Source organism: Nomascus leucogenys, chromosome 1a, assembly GCF_006542625.1.
Source record: "Nomascus leucogenys isolate Asia chromosome 1a, Asia_NLE_v1, whole genome shotgun sequence".
NCBI lineage: Eukaryota > Metazoa > Chordata > Mammalia > Primates > Hylobatidae > Nomascus > Nomascus leucogenys.
This window is the reverse complement of record NC_044381.1, coordinates 10,538,282-10,554,466: the sequence shown is the minus strand read 5'-3', so window position 1 is coordinate 10,554,466 and position 16,185 is coordinate 10,538,282. Positions and strand designations below refer to the sequence as shown.

The 16,185-nt window shown below is 35.8% G+C and overlaps 1 protein-coding gene across 34 annotated transcripts in view; it reads left to right on the top strand.

Moving 5' to 3' along the window:
* The window catches only part of PTPRD (protein tyrosine phosphatase receptor type D), a 2,318,035-nt gene that overhangs the window by 867,102 nt on the left and 1,434,748 nt on the right, over positions 1–16,185 (top strand). The window lies entirely within an intron of this gene.

Sequence of the window (16,185 nt, the reverse complement as noted above, 5' to 3'; positions counted from 1 at the left end):
CCATCAGCCACCATCACAGGTGGCCATATAGCAGTCTTCACATATGAGAAGGTACATGAGTTTGTGTTGCTTTCATAAAATAAGAATTGCCTTAAAAGTAAACATTAATAAAAATATACAAAAGCCAAGTGAATAGAAGTAAGAGAGCTACACTGAATAATGTCTGTTTTCTTATAAGGAAATAAGTGATGTTTTTAATTCAGGAATAAAAAAAGAGTCTTTTATGGGAGAATACAATTTTTTTTTTTTTTTTGCCACTTTTACTCTTGAGATGAGAACTGACCAGTTCAAATACAGCCCGCGGCTGTTAGGATGTGTTTGCAGTACACCCAATCAGTATTATTTGGGGACTTTTCCCCAGCAGCGTGAGAGGCTTACCAGCAGATATGGCAGTGGAACTATCCAAATGTAAGCACTGCTAAGTTGGTAATAATTATGACTTAGATCAGAGATTGGGGGATTCTAGGAACCCCCCAGGAAATGGCTTCACTTGGGATCCACAATGTGCAAAGAAGAAAGTGGTCAATAATGACAGGCTGGTAAAAATTAGGAGTCAAAATTCTTAGTTATGATGAGCAAGATGGTTAAAAGTATATACATATTTTTGGAAGGATGGCTTAACATGTATATCTTATTAATTCATGATGAATATTTTATAAGATAGGCATATCTTGTCTTATATTTAGATGAGAAACTGAGTAATAGAATGCATAATATGTGACAGGCAAACTCAGTTTTAGCTACTCCCAAACCCCACATCCTTTCTATGAAATTCTAGTGGCTAATATATAAAAAAGAGAATAGGAAGATTGGGTTATAAGTTGATTTTGATCAAATAAGAGATAATTATGTTATAATAAATTATTGCTCTGAATTTCCAAGTGTTTTAACTTTTTCTGAAATCTTTGTCTTCCCTACTAAGAAAATAACTGAACAAAAATGATACTGAAAATTTACATTAAACATCCATTTGTTTTTTCAAATTCATAAAGTTAGTGTTTTCAGTTGCTTATGAAAGACTTATTTAAGCCCAGAAGCTGCTGTGTTAAAAATTGCAGATGCCAATGTATACTTCCTTAGGTCTTTTGTGTTTTATCATGAAATTTAAATAGCTTTATGTGCATGTAGCAGAGCTACTATTTGCATGAAACTTAACCGAAGAGTAAATATTAAATGTTTTCAAGCAGAGAATAAAAGATAAAATTGATTAGCATCCTTTGCACTTTTACTCTTTCTATTATGAACAACGTTAAGGGATGGTCATAAAGGGAATCTCGGTAAACTGCCCAATCTTTGTTATAGGGCCTGAATTCCTGTGAACTTTTGCTGTCATACTAAGTAGACCATCTAAGATAAAATAATTCTGTAATAAACATCCTTTTCATTGGTTTGAAGAAAACAGTGATTCTATAAAAGTGTTTTATGAAACACATTCTTGTGGAAACTTTCCAGGTAAAATGAGTTCCACGGAAAAAGTAATTTGAAAACGACTAGCATGTTTTTCAGCACAACAAAGACGTTGAAAACTTCTGCAGTAGAAAGTTATTAATGTACAGTCTAGAAAAATATGGAGCTAGCTTAACCACATGGGAGGCACTATTTTGTAATCTTTAAGACTGTGGTCTCTGGAATTTGACAGGGTTTAATTGCCTGCTCTACTAATTTTATTATTGAGGTAAAATTCATATACCATAAAAATAACCATGTTAAAGTGAACAATGCAGTGGCGTTTAGTACATTCACAATGTTATTCACAAACTCTATCCAGTTCCAAAACATTTTCATTACCCCAAAGGAAAACTCTATATCCACTGAACAGTTGTTCCCCATTCCTCCAACCCCCACCCCCAATCTGCTCCACTTGAGTAAGTTGAGTGGACGTTCTGCCTACCCTCTTTGAGGCTCAGTTTCCCACTTATTCCTATATAGATAGAAATGGCTTTGACCTTATATGGTGCTTGTAAGAATTCAATAAAGTAACCAATACAATGAATGTAAACCATTGTAAAAATTAAATAAATATTAAAATGTTAAACTTGTGTAGCTCTCTTTTGAATCCAAAGGAACTAGTGTTCTAGAAAGCATTCTCCAGGAAGTGTGGATCAAAGTCATCACAAGAGGCAAATACTGAGACAGAAACCATAGACTTTGTCTTATTTAGAAGCTAATGAATCTCACATAATCCTCTGGTGCTCCAGAAGACTCAGAGTTAGAATTTATGTTCATCTCTGTCATTCCTCAGAGTATTTTTTTCTAAAGTGGCTTGAGGTCGATATTAGAACAGAGAGGTGTTGAAAGAAGGAGGGAGTTTTCCAGATATCCTTAATCTAAAAATAAGAGGAATATAAAGGTTTATGAGAGGGAATGCATTTCTTCAATATAAGAATTGAAGGAGATAAAACAGCTGACAGCAGCTCTAACCTAGGTCTAATTATTTTCTACTCGATAAGATAGGTATTCATGATTATATAATTTTTAAAAGCATCATTGACATGGAAAAGCAAACTATAAAATGTTTTAAAATATAAAATTATATGTTTTATGTTTATACATGTAAAATATGTAAATGTAATTACGGGTATAATTTTATAGAAGTTGAATAATATTTGACAGTGAGTAGGTAGGTCTAAATGAATTTTTACCGAAATGAGAGCAGTAATTCCTATGCTGTATCAGAACCTCAGGTGTTTTTCGTTTGCCTTTGTGTTCTTTTATACAATTGCTTAAATTTCCACGTGTGTATATGCTACCTTACTAACAGAAACAAAGCAACCAAGCTGTATCAAGTAACAGTAGCGATGGATTACAACTGTACTATATTTGTTATTTTACCCGATTTTTCTTCATAGTTGCTGGAAGCACAAACCTTTAGAAAAATATAAAGCTGATTATGAACCTTAAGCAGATCAGCTTGCCTCCAAAGGCCTGAGGAAGAAAGAATGAGGAAGAATTTGAGGAGCCCTGCCTTATTCTTCCAAAAATACAATCTACCCTTAAACCCTGGTAACAGAAAACAAACTGAACCTGTCAATTCCTTTTTCCTGCTTTTTTAGTAAAACTTTTTTCCCAATTTTTCCCCTTAAAACAATTTCTAATTCCTTCCCAAATTCCACAAAAGGTAGCATACTCAGTGATTTTAAAGGGAGATGATCATTTTACCACCTCTTGATACACTGGGAAGTTCAATTTCCTTCTCCTGATCTTCCGCAGTCTGTACTCTTTTCATTTGCCTCCTGAACCAAAAGATGCAAGATCTCACTGGGGTTCTCAAACCTGAGTCATTATAGGAATCATCTGGAGATCTTGTTTAATATGCAGATTCTTGTATATCTCCCCAAAATTTCTTATTCCTTAAATCCAGAATGGGGTCTGTGACTCTGCAGTACAATATTCCAGGTTACATCAAAGCAGCTGATTCGCAAATTATCCTTTGATAAACACTGGAAGCTTTCAAGTCCTTAAAGTCTAACTTGCTTTACAAACCTGTGATTAAAAAAAAAAAATTTCTTCCATCATTTTCTTCTGAAAGCGTTGGTAATTCTCCTTAGCACCTTTTATTGAAGATGTGTTTGGCGATTCAGGTAGAACATGGCAGCTTATCCAGCATACCAATCACACAGACTGTCCCCTCATGCTAAATGCAGAAACAATTGAACAATCTACTTTACATAAACTTTCTTTTTAGAATATAGTCCAACTGCCCATAACACGTAGAAGAATCAAACCTTCCAATTATACTTTGTGATTAGGTTAATGTAATTTCAACAATATAGTGCCCTTAAAAATATTTAGTACATAGCATGCAATATCAGTATATTATATGTAATATATACAGTTTGTTAATAAAATGTCTCAAAGATGCTAACACATTTTTTGCCAACTATTCTTGTGAAGCGTCAAGAACTGCTATTATTTATCACCATTTGCAGAGAGATGGAATCACTGAGCTGTTAAGAAACTTGAAGAGGGTCACTGAGTCAGTGACTAAGTCAGAATAAACATTTCATCTCCTTGCTCCTTGAACAGTAGTTTTCTCAACAAATCCCACTGCATTTATTTCTTCCTGTAAAAGTTTACAAGTCATCCAGTTTCCTGGGAGGTTCTTCATTATGAGGCATATAAGAATTTGTAAGCCGGGCGTGGTGGCTCACTCCTGTAATCCCAGCCCTTTGGGAAGCCGAGGCGGGCGGATCACGAGGTCAGGAGATCGAGACCATCCTGGCTAACACGGTGAAACCCCGTCTCTACCAAAAATACAAAAAATTAGCCGGGCGAGGTGGCGGGCGCCTGTAGTCCCAGCTACACGGGAGGCTGAGGCAGGAGAATGGTGTGAACCGTGGGGGCGGAGTCTGCAGTGAGCCGAGATCGCGCCGCTGTACTCCGGCCTGGGTGAAAGAGCGAGACTCCTTCTCAAAAAAAAAAAAAAAAAAAAAAAAAGAATTTGTACCCTCTGGAAGGTTGAAAACTAGAACCAGGAAGTCATATTAAAGATAGTCCCTGTTTTTCAAAGACTCTTTCATTCCTCCAGCTCCCTTGTCATTAATTCTGTTTCATAGAACACATTTCCATTCATCCATCCATCCTTTCATTCAAGCAACCAGTTTTTACTGAGCATATTTAATATTCAATATATCTAGCATTCTGCTAATAAGTAGTTCTTTTTCTCTAAAATAAAGTCTAAAGCAGGTTAGACTTTAAGGACTTGAAAGCTTCCAGTGTTTATCAAAGGATAATTTGCGAATCAGCTGCTTTGATGTAACCTGGAATATTGTACTGCAGAGTCACAGACCCCATTCTGGATTTAAGGAATAAGAAATTTTGGGGAGATATACCAGGAAATGATATACAAGTAGATCATCCAGCCTGGTGAAGAAAAAGACACACAGACAAATGGTATAATATAATAATTGCTATATTGGATCTAGGGGATGTAAGAGAGCTTATGGGAAGAACATCTGAGTCTATTTGAGGAAATCCGAGTTTTTTTAGAAAATAGGAAATTTGAGCTAGGTTCTTAAGGGAGGAATTCGCATGGATTCAATGTAAGGACAGGGGCATGAAAAAGGGAAGACAAAGGTAAACCCTAAAGATAATGCAGTCATATTCCATCCAAGATATAAATGGTGACCTCTGAATTTAAAATTTAGAGGCCCAATAATTACATGTAATTTTCAGGGAGCATCTGCGACACACTGGACCTTCATTTTTGAGGCCTTGATAACCTCCAAGATGCACAGTGTGGGTCATACCAACTCCTGTGAACTTTCATATCCTAAGCTCACCCCATTAAAACCACCATCGCTGGCAGACTGTTGATTTATAAAACGAAAATTTCTTTATTTTAAAATATATAACAAGCAAACACAAAAGAGAGCTAGTGTTTTTAAATGGTAAAAAAATAAACAGAGGGAACAGTCACTCCCCACATTAGCCTTGTATGCTTTAGCCTGAAGGGTATTTTTGCAACCAGAACAAAGCCCTCAAAGTATAATGGAAACACTGACAGACACTTAACTATACCAGCTCTGGTGGGTCCAGCTATAATTCACTTCATAATACAAATTGATATGTTGTCCAGAGGGGTCCCTGTATTGGTGTTATTGAGTGCTTTTTGAAACGTTTTGGTTCTAGGCTATGAAACTGCAAAATGAAACTGAATGATTCTTTCTGGAATAGATTCTATACTGGGCCCCTCAATTACAATAGTAATATCCTTGGGGAAAGACCACATGGAAATGTCCTATAGAAACTGAAAATATAAAATAATAAACCAAAGTGAAAAAAACTAATACAACAAAACAAAGTTTGTTGTATTAAAAGTCTAACATTTCTTCTCACAAGGGGTACTTAAAAGCAGAGCACACCAGAGGTGAAAAGGGGGCAGCTTGCTTTAATTTAAGTGGGGTTAGTTGTTAAGTGGAGAACAAGTACACTCTGTATTTGCAAAATCATGCAAGGGGCCAAAGTTCAGCCATTCCAGTGAACTTGCCAAGCAGAGTAGGCTGTGTGTTTTATAATATAATGCAGATGACCTCAATCTGAGGTAGCAGCATTTCCAAATACCATTTAGGGCTTTAATGACTTTGTCCTAGAAAGGTCGTGCCAGGCCATATTTAATGGATCTTCTAAACAATGTAAAAAGATTTTTCTAAAATTGTATACAGCTAATAATTTTAGTGTAAAAATAATTGCCCTCTGTCCCCACTGCATCTCCTTCCCCAAATGAAACTTTTGAGGTTTCTTTACTGAAAATGTTAATGTCATTTTCTTCTCTCTGGATCTGAGTTCCCTCAACCTTGATCTTAAAGTTCCATGTGCAGAGTCGGAGTTCTGATAATTTAAAAAGCTCCACGGGATTCTAAAAATCAAACTCACAGAATTTTGAAAGACACACTCCATTTTTACAAGAAACTAGTACACAAGGATTCTAGTGTCAGCTTTTCCACTGTAAACTGTATAACCTTGAGTTCATTATAACCTCTATGGGTCTCAATTTGTTCATCTCTAAAATGAAGGTCACAGACTATCTCTTACGTACTTTAATGTTGTTCCATGATACCATTTAAGCCTGCTAATGAATTACTTAAATATCGAAGTCCACATTAAGCCTTATGGAAAAGCATAACTGGCAAGATTTTCCTCTCAATTACTTGTGCTAATAGGGGCCAAAATGGCATGGGTACTTTAAATTCACAGATAATCCCCAAACTTCAATTTAGCTAAGTGTTCCAACCTCCTCTCGTGCCAAACCATTTACAGGGGATTGAAACAATTAGCACACACTGACTGGTATGAAATTTATCTCCTTTATAATTCCTTCATTCTCTCCAGACTTACCACTGGAATATTTTCTTATTTAAATTCCTAAAAATAGAAATGGAGAATAAATCGAATATAGTTGTTGTATAATCTACCAAATGGTTATGTTTCAAAATATCCCACCACTGTTACTGTTTCTAAGATTAATTTATTAAGAGCTTATCCTGTGTCACATGCTTTATATATCACTTTATTTAAACCTCACAATCACCTTTTTGAGTAGCGTGTCAGTTTTCTGAGCCTGCTATTGCAAAGCGCTACAAACTGAGCAGCTTAAACAAAAGACATTTATTATTTCATAGCTCTGGAGATGAGACATGCCCCCTCCTAGCTTTGATGGTGTTCTGGCAATCTTTGGCACTCCTTGACTAGCAGATGCATCATTCCAATCTCTGTCTTCATCTTCACATGACATTTTTACTGTATGTCTCTTCTTCACGTTATTCTTTTTAAAGGGACACTAGTTATATTGGATAAGTGGCCCATCCTACTTCAAAATGACTTCATTTTAATTTGATTTCCTCTGTTAAAGTTTCTCTTTCCAAAGAAAGTCACATTCTGAGGTACTGGTGGTTAGGACTCCAGACACATCTTCTTTGAGGGTGACATAATTCAATTTATAACAGGTAGTCATTATTGTCATTATTATTCCCATTGTAGAGATGAGTTAACTAAGATTCTAATGTTGCATTAATTTTTCTGGAGTTCAAAAGCCAGTCAGTGGTGAAGTTGGACTTCACATCATCTTGTCGGAATTAATTCTTAGTGTCTCCAAGCTTTGAGCAGTGATTTAAAAATAAATGAATAAATAAGCCTGGAACTAAAGTCATCTTGCAGGGGACCTGTAGTAATTCTAGGAAGTCTAATAATGGGGTACTCTAGTAAAAATATATTTTTTAAGTTCAATACTTAGTGGAGATTTAAAAATAGCACCTAGGAGCACTTTTCTGTTTGTTTTATTGTGTGGATATGAGTGTGCATGTTTTGAATCTTCATTCAAGAACCTGTCTGCTGTGGCAGGAGAGGCCCATGAACATTCTGAAGTCATGTAAGTTGCATTGGAAAATCAAAATTAGGCACTATATTCGATTTTTTTCTCCAGTGATGATTTAATGTACTTTAATGATTGCTACATGTGAAGCCAACTGGCTGCTCATTAATCTTGTTCTGCCCTGAACACCTCCATTTGATGTCCTACACAGAAATGGAATAGGGCAGAACCTTGGGCCTTTGGAGGAAGCATATAGACTTCAGGAATTAGGGAAGGGGAAATAAAATTTGGAGATTAAATAGAAAAGTTCCCATTAAGCCCTGAGTCCCAGGAGTTCATAGTTTTCCTTCTTCGAGATATCTTGTTAGTGGTTGAAAATGTTTCACTTATTTAAGATTTCTTATGTTTTGTTAAAGGGTAACCTGCAGAAGAAACTATGCACAGACACACACACACACCCACACCCCTAGTGCAAACCTCTGTAGGAAGTTAAAGTTTCACATTACAATTTAATGTGAATCTGTTGGGCTCACCCTTTGCTTTAAAGAACTCTTACTGAGATTGGTTATGGTGAAGTAAGTAGAAGTCTTGATGCAGAACTGGGTTAAACAAAGGGAGGAGGAGTTTTGGATCATGTTTTCTCATCAAAGAGAATGTGGGGTTGAGGCATCATGGTTTGCATATGTCTAAGCTGAGGGAGTCTGTAATTTCTCTGTAATGGTGCTATAGATTAGATGTTTAATCTCTATTTTCAGCTCTATTTTTTGGATTGCTTGATAACTAAAGCAGAGACAATTTTTAAAATCTGTGATTGCCATTCACATTATTTTTGAGCATTTCAATAATAGTTACACAAAGTATATAATTGCTAGAATAAATTTAAAACATCTAATCATCACCTTTGATTTCATTTAGGATATGCACTAGAGAAAGGAATAAGGGATTTAGCACATTGGCAAAACCTTTACAATTTGTATTAGTAATTGTGTAATGTTAAGTAAAACTGGTTTACATTAATCATACAAAAGTTTATTTTTCATAGTTGTTTTCAATTAAAATACCCATCTTCAAAACCCCAGAGCTCTTTGTTATGAAGGCTGTGCAAGTAGTTCCACACACATTCGTCAACATACGAGCATCTTTTTTTATTTTATGTAGGCAGTGAAAAAATACTGTTGGTTATTTCAAGTGACCTTAGCTAAATCCAACTTCAACTTTATGAAACTTATTTTCTTTCTTCCTCCTCTTTTTAGTGGATGAGGGGAGGAAAGAGACAGGAAGTGTGACTAACCTGAGAGTTGTTCTAAGAACTATCCTCCTAACTTTTGCCTTATGAGGTTTCCAAATGAACTGTCAGACTCTTAATATAAATCCCTTCCTGAGGCCTTCCTTCCTTGAAAATATTGGAACACACAAAAAATGATTTATTTTTAAAAAGGCTTTCCTCTTTTACTGACCCTGTGGTGTCTACATTCTGTGGGTTCTATATAGAATATTGTCTTGTTATGCAGTCATGAAAGGAATTAAGACTGTTAAACAATGATTGATCTGATAATAATAAATATCTGATAATGTCATCCAGTGTTTTATTATAATCACTGCTTTTGGGGTTTAGGGGATCAATAAATAACCCCCTGTTCTTCCCCTCCTGAGCCTGGAATCAGTTCAGAATTAAGACTCAGGAGACAGACAAATGGAGGTCAAATAGTTTATTCTAGAGATGATTGGAAAACATGGTTTTAAAGGCATGGGCCAAAAGGCTTAATACCCTACCACTGAGTTAAGCTAACTTACCAACCTAATTATTGGTGCAGCTGAACAACCAAAGGCATCCCAAACAGGGTTGAGTTGCCTCCTCCCTGATCATCACATGACAGCATAGAAATTGACTGAGATTTGAAACTGACAGGCATGGAGAGAGGCAGGAGTCAAGAGGGGGCTGAAGTGGATGTGCTCAGGGTCTTCTGCCAAACTTTAGAATCAGAGGAGTAAAGAGAAGATCAGGTGGATTGTTCTAATGGAGACACTCACAAAAACCACAGGAAAGAAGAAGAAGGGAGATTATACTCCACATCCTGCAGGTATTGGTTCTGTTAGCCTATTGGGTTTTGCCACACTATCGATTTTTCCCATCTCAAATTATCACCAGCCATGTTGTCAAATGTAGATTACAGTAGTACACAATAAATGAATATCAGTATGTAGACAGTAATATAATGTCACTGATACTGAAAGAACCAAATGTGGACACTGTAACTCTTCCATTATTACATTTCCAGAGGTTGACATAAATCTCCAAATGAAATCACTTTGCTGTGTAAAAATCCAGTTGAATCAAAGGCCAAAATTCCTAAGTTAAAGGCCAAAGAAATGAAAGCCTGAAATAATTTTTTTATTTGCTCAGCCAGACAGCTAACTGCTCTGATTCCCAAGTAGTGTGGGTGACTTCGGCAGCTATCAGTCACTGAAATTGGTTGTAGTTACTTCAGTACCTCAGCAGTACTCCTCCTCATTGAGGTAAACACCATCCTGCTTTTCTCTGTCGTTATAATTATTTAAGTATGTATCCCTTACAATGTGTTGTTTATTTTTCTGTTTTCAAAATAAGTTGAATCACAATTGACAGATCTTTTTTCTTCTTTATTTTGATCTTCTTGGTTTCTGAACTGTCCATGTTAATGCATGTAGCAATAGCTCATTGACAGAATATGGCACAATTTATTAAACACTTCTATGGATCGTTGCCCCTTTTTATTTTTGTTATTAAGAACAATTCTGGTGTGAACACTAATGCAAATATGCAAAGATTTTAGTGTAGGATCCCACTGTTTAAAAAGTACAGAGGACATGGAAGTAATAAAAAAGTAAATAAAAGTAATAGGACATAGAAGATTATTACCATACTATCTTTATATGCACCAAGTTTAGAAAACACAGCAACCCACTATTTTACAGCAGTGAACCAGTGATTCACTGGTGAATGGTGGAAAGAATGTGTCCCAGGAAAATCTTGCTTGAACCACCCTTGCTGAGATGTCATTCAGTTCATGCCATTTTTCTGGATTCCAAGAGCTGTGATCTCCACGTCATCTAATTCTTCTGTCATAAGTTTAATCACAACATTGCATGGACCATGACTCAGAGGAAATCCACCTGTTTATACATTCCTTTCTCAAAGAGTGTTTTTGAAATTTTCTGGCCATATTGCTAAGTTTAGAAATTTGTAAAAAAAAAGGTAGACTCAGGCCAGGTGCGGTGGCTCACATCTCTAATCCCAGCACTGTGGGAGGCCAAGGCAGATGGATCACCTGAGGTCAGGAGCTTGAGACCAGCCCGGCCAAAATGGTGAAACCCCATCTCTACTAAAAATACACAAAAGAAATTAGCCAGGTGTGGTGGTGGGCACCTGTAATTCCAGCTACTCAGGAGGTTGAGGCAGGAGAATTGTGTGAACCTGTGAGACGAAGGTTGCAGTGAGCCGAGATGGTGCCATTGAACTACAGCCTGGGTGAAAAGAGTGAAACTCCATCTCAGGGAGGGAAAAAAAAACAGATTCAGTCACCAGGTATAATCTGAGGCACCATTTTTTCCCCAAATAGTATATTCAAAGCAATTTAATTTTCAGCTTTTGTAACAAATATGGCTTCTGTCTTGTGGCATGGCTCACACACTCTATCGTGAGCAGATATATAAAGTTCTGTGCTGCACCAGTTGCTGCCGTGAACTTTAGAAATGGAGATGCTGAAACCTGTGAAACATGTTTTCTTGGGAGGGTTCCTCTTTTAGCCCCATATTTATTTCATATCGGAAATCATGAGTCTGGACAGAAGCTGTTGATAGTCCTGAAATGTGCATCCCCAGGTGGTCTGCTAAGCCTAATACCTCTGCCAGTGGCTCCTGCTCAGAATGCTTCTTCCGTCTTTTCCAGGTTTTGAAAAACTTGTACTCTTTTAGGGACATCAGACACTTCTTTATTTCTACAATATACTTCTCTCTAGCAATGGAGAATGACCCTGGTATTCTATTTTCTGCTATTGTTTTCTTATAGATTTCTAGGAGGCTCAGGTGAATTTTTAACTGTTTAACATGTTAAATGTTTCCTAACACCTACAGGGCTACTACTGTTTACAGATTCAGAATGTACTGTTTACTTTTTATTCAACTTTGCTTTGCAGTCCAGGAATTCATATACTTGTCTATATTTTGTCTTATGACAGTTAAAAAATAAATGAGTACTGTATCTGCCAAAAACAAACAAAGACTTTTCAAGCACATCTTGCCTATCTTCACACCCTAAAGTAAAAAAGTCTGACCCAAGATGTACATTCCTGCAGAGCATGTAACGTAGATCTGGATTCAGTATGTTATTGCCTGCTGTGTTCTCGTTTACTGTGTTTCTTTTCTATGCCTTCTCTTACTTCACTTCTTATCCAACTTCTCAGAATCCCTAATGGCTAAGCAACACTCATATCCCAATTCATTATAAATTATGCCAATTTAGTGAATATTGACTCACAATATTTACTTGAAACAATTTTAAGAATTCTATATTGATCTTTTTGGCAATTTTCCTCTCAATTACAGAAGTTCAGAAGACATGTGGTCTGATTATCTAAGTATTGAAGAGGTGGTTCCCCATTGCGCTAATTACTCTATCTGCAGATTTGCTCCCCTGATAGATTTTAGATATGTTTTCTCCAAAAGAGTTGAGTCTCTGAGACTGTCTCCTTTCTTTGATTATATTTATTGGGCACAAGTAACTTTCCGATCTAGCAATAATTAAAACTTCTTTTCTTTTTTTCTGAAACCCTTCTAAAAAGTTTGACCAGGGCATGTCGTCTCTTTTATATGTGCTTAGCTTACCCTTTAAGATCACAACACACCTCTTAAGAATAATCTTTTTCTTCTTATAGATCAAGCTGTCTTTATTGGTTCTTTCATAATTTCATTCTCTTGGGCAGACTGAAGTAAATTTTTTTAAGCATTGCAGATTTTCTCTTGGGTTTCCTGAGGAAACTTGGCTTCTCATGCTAGAGTATTCATACAAAATCTTCTTATTTAATTTGCAAAGTTAATTGAGTTCTTTTTTTTCCCATCCCAACCAGTGAAGATGACATTTTGTTTAAATAAGAAGGGCCACCATTTTGTTTAATGTGTTTATTATTAAAAGCCTATTGTACTGTGGTTTCAGTTGTTCTCTTGTTCTAAAGACAACTTATGCTATAACTAAGTGGGGCGGGGTGGGGGCGCAAACTAAACTGATACATCATCCATGTGAATAAAAAAGTTGGTCTTTTTTACAGTTTTCTTACCTTAAATCAGTTCAGAGAAACAAAACCTGGGAGAGCTATTCTAGCATTTAGCTACCTTACTATATACTATATGAAAAGCACTGTGATGGGGTCAGGGAACACACTTTAGAAACTGAAATATGTCCTGTGTAGCTGGAGTACAGTGAAGAAAACAAAATTGAGGCCAGAAGGGTAGGCAAGGGGCCAGAGTCTCCAAGGTTATCTAGACTGTGACAAGGATCATGAGCAATAAGGCACTTTCTGCTCTTGAGTTCAGAATCTTCAGAAAGTTTGTACAGGGGAATGAAATAGTTAAATTTTTTCTGAGGAATTGCAATATGTAAATGGATAAAAATCATGGGAACACAGCTGAAGGAAACATTCATTTGCCCTGCCACGATGGTGATAAAGAGAGGGAAATTTAATAGGGTGATGTTTTCCAAATTTTAATTTCATAATCTGAGTCATTTTGGTGGAAGAAAGAGAAAGGAAAACTTCTTTGTGCTAACTTGCCTCTCTGGTGGGACTGAAGCCTTCATTTCACTTCTAGAAAGCAGCTTAACAAAAAAAGTAGTCAGAATTACTGAACTTTTCCTTGAAAATAAGTTCATATTTAGCATAGTCCACAGCATTTAAGGCTATTTTGTTTCCCCATTGCATTGAAACAACAGCCACACAATCTATTTCATGTTATAAAAATTGCACAAGAAAAAGTAGAGACATGATAAACTGTAGTGCTTTAAAAATATCTGAATTTTTTGAGTTTTTTCTTCTGGTTGACTATTTTTATAATTATAATTTTTAATAATTAAGTTACTTTTCATGTTTAAAGTACTTTATCTGTCCACTTTTTTTAAGAAATTAAAAATGTTTCAATCGAAATCACTTATTTGCTCTACATGAATTTGAATTAGCTTGTTGATTATGGAAATGAGATTCAAGAAAATGCTTTCTATTGATTTCTGATGTATGGATAATATTCCAGGGCAACATTAGAACTGCATGCAAATGATATACTCAAGCACATATTTATAGTTGTAAAATTGTTGGTATTATTAAAATTGCTGGAGGGCTCACATAAAAGCTGTGTGATGAATTAGATTATGATGTGGGTTATATTAATAGTATTTATCTAGCACTTACTAATTATCAAGCATACCAGGCTAGGATATTTATATTCTTCTCCTGTTCTTCATTAATTTATTTACTCTTTTACTCTTTTGTTCAACATACATATACTTGAGACATATTTATGTATTTGTATATTTCACAAAGTTTGTGACAGTAGCATTTTTCTTCCAAGTAAAACTTAGGTAGCATTCACTTATGTCATTAGAGAAGTCACTGCTACAATAGCAAAGGTTATGGGTATTGAAATAGAAACCTTATGTAAATATAAATTAGAGCTATTTGAACTAAATTGAGGTAAGTTCTGTAAGCTCACTGTGGAAAATGTATCACTGGTCATTAAATTCTCAAACTCAGTCTTGCAGAGTTAAATAGCTAACAAAATTGGTAACAATATATGCAGTCCTCAACATCTACATGCAAAGTGTGTAAAACCCATTTGTTTTTACTTAAATCGTTTGCCTCAATTGCAGCCGCTCTACTCTAAAACAACTCGTTTCCCTCCAAAGGAAACGTAAAATGTGTATTTCCAATTAGAAGACTTGTAGATAATTGCATGAATCTCCTTGACAATATATCGTTGATTATGACTTGTTTGGGAAGTGTCATCATTTGGAAGGTTGAATTAAATCTACTCAAGTGAGTTAAAATTCCTTCAAAAATGGTGGTAATAAGTACTCATGCAAGAAAATTCCTAGGCTTAAAGAAACGCTGTTAAGTTGAAGAAGTGTATGTAGAAGTCTTAAAACAGAACGACTTCATCAAGATGCTGCCCACTCAGATGCATTATGTAGAACATATACGTGTTAGGATATAGGAGGTGTAGATTATTTAATGTCACTGTTTCTATAAGGAGTAGACAGGCTACAATATATAGATTTATCTGATCAATCAGCCTGCATATTTTCTTCTTGGATAAAAATTCAAGACCTTATTCGAACCCACCCTTAATTTTTTGGAGGGAAATTTATACAGTCAGTATAAATTGTGTGTGTGTGTGTGTGTGTGTGTGTGTGTGTGTGTGTATATAGACTGAGTTTTTGGTACAAAGAAGTAAGATTTGGAGTATGGGGTGCCAAAGGAGTGTTTTCATTTCTTCTTCTGTCTTAACATGACAGTTAAAGGTCATGCCTTTGGAAAAGGAAGAGAGTGTGGATTGGGAACAGGTAGTGTCAAGAAATAGGTCATGGTTTATGGCACCAGAGAAACGGGCTCTCAGGGAGGTCAGATGGCCCATGAAGTCCAGGATTATCTAATATTGAGCCCTCACTTGCGTACAAGCACTGACCTAGGTGCCTTCGTAGGAATAACTTATTTAATCCTTATAACATTCCTGAGCTAGGTAATTAGATCTAGGCATTAAGATCTTCTGTTTATGGATAAGAAAACTGAAGGTTAGGCAAATTATCCAAATTAATACATCTAAAAAGCAGTAAAGTCAGAACACAAACTCTTGACATTTTGGTTCCAGCCCTCTTGGACTCAACATGGCTACCTCCCTCCAAAGGATCTGAAATATGCATTTGGCATGTGACTTTACATTTATATAAAACTGTTTTATTTATGAATGCATTTTTATCCATACATATTTATTTTATAAACACTGTCTGAGAGCCTATGGCTCATGAGCCATTGCAGGGGGATGCAGAGAGAAGGTAAGGATATGGGGGAACAGAGTATCCCAAAAAGCATAACTGAAAGGACAAGATAAATTATATAAATAAGAATGTAAAAATACACATCATTTGGAGTAATTGATATGACATAGAAGTACAATCATGCCTATTAATTATTAGAAAGGAAGGCACTAAAGAAAGATACTAACAGTAGAATTGATTTTAGGTCTCTGTATGCCAGTATAATGAGTCTGCATAACAACAACAAAACAAAACCTTGAGATTTTAGCAAAAGTAGTTGAATATAATCCCACAGATATGTCATTTGAATTACATATCT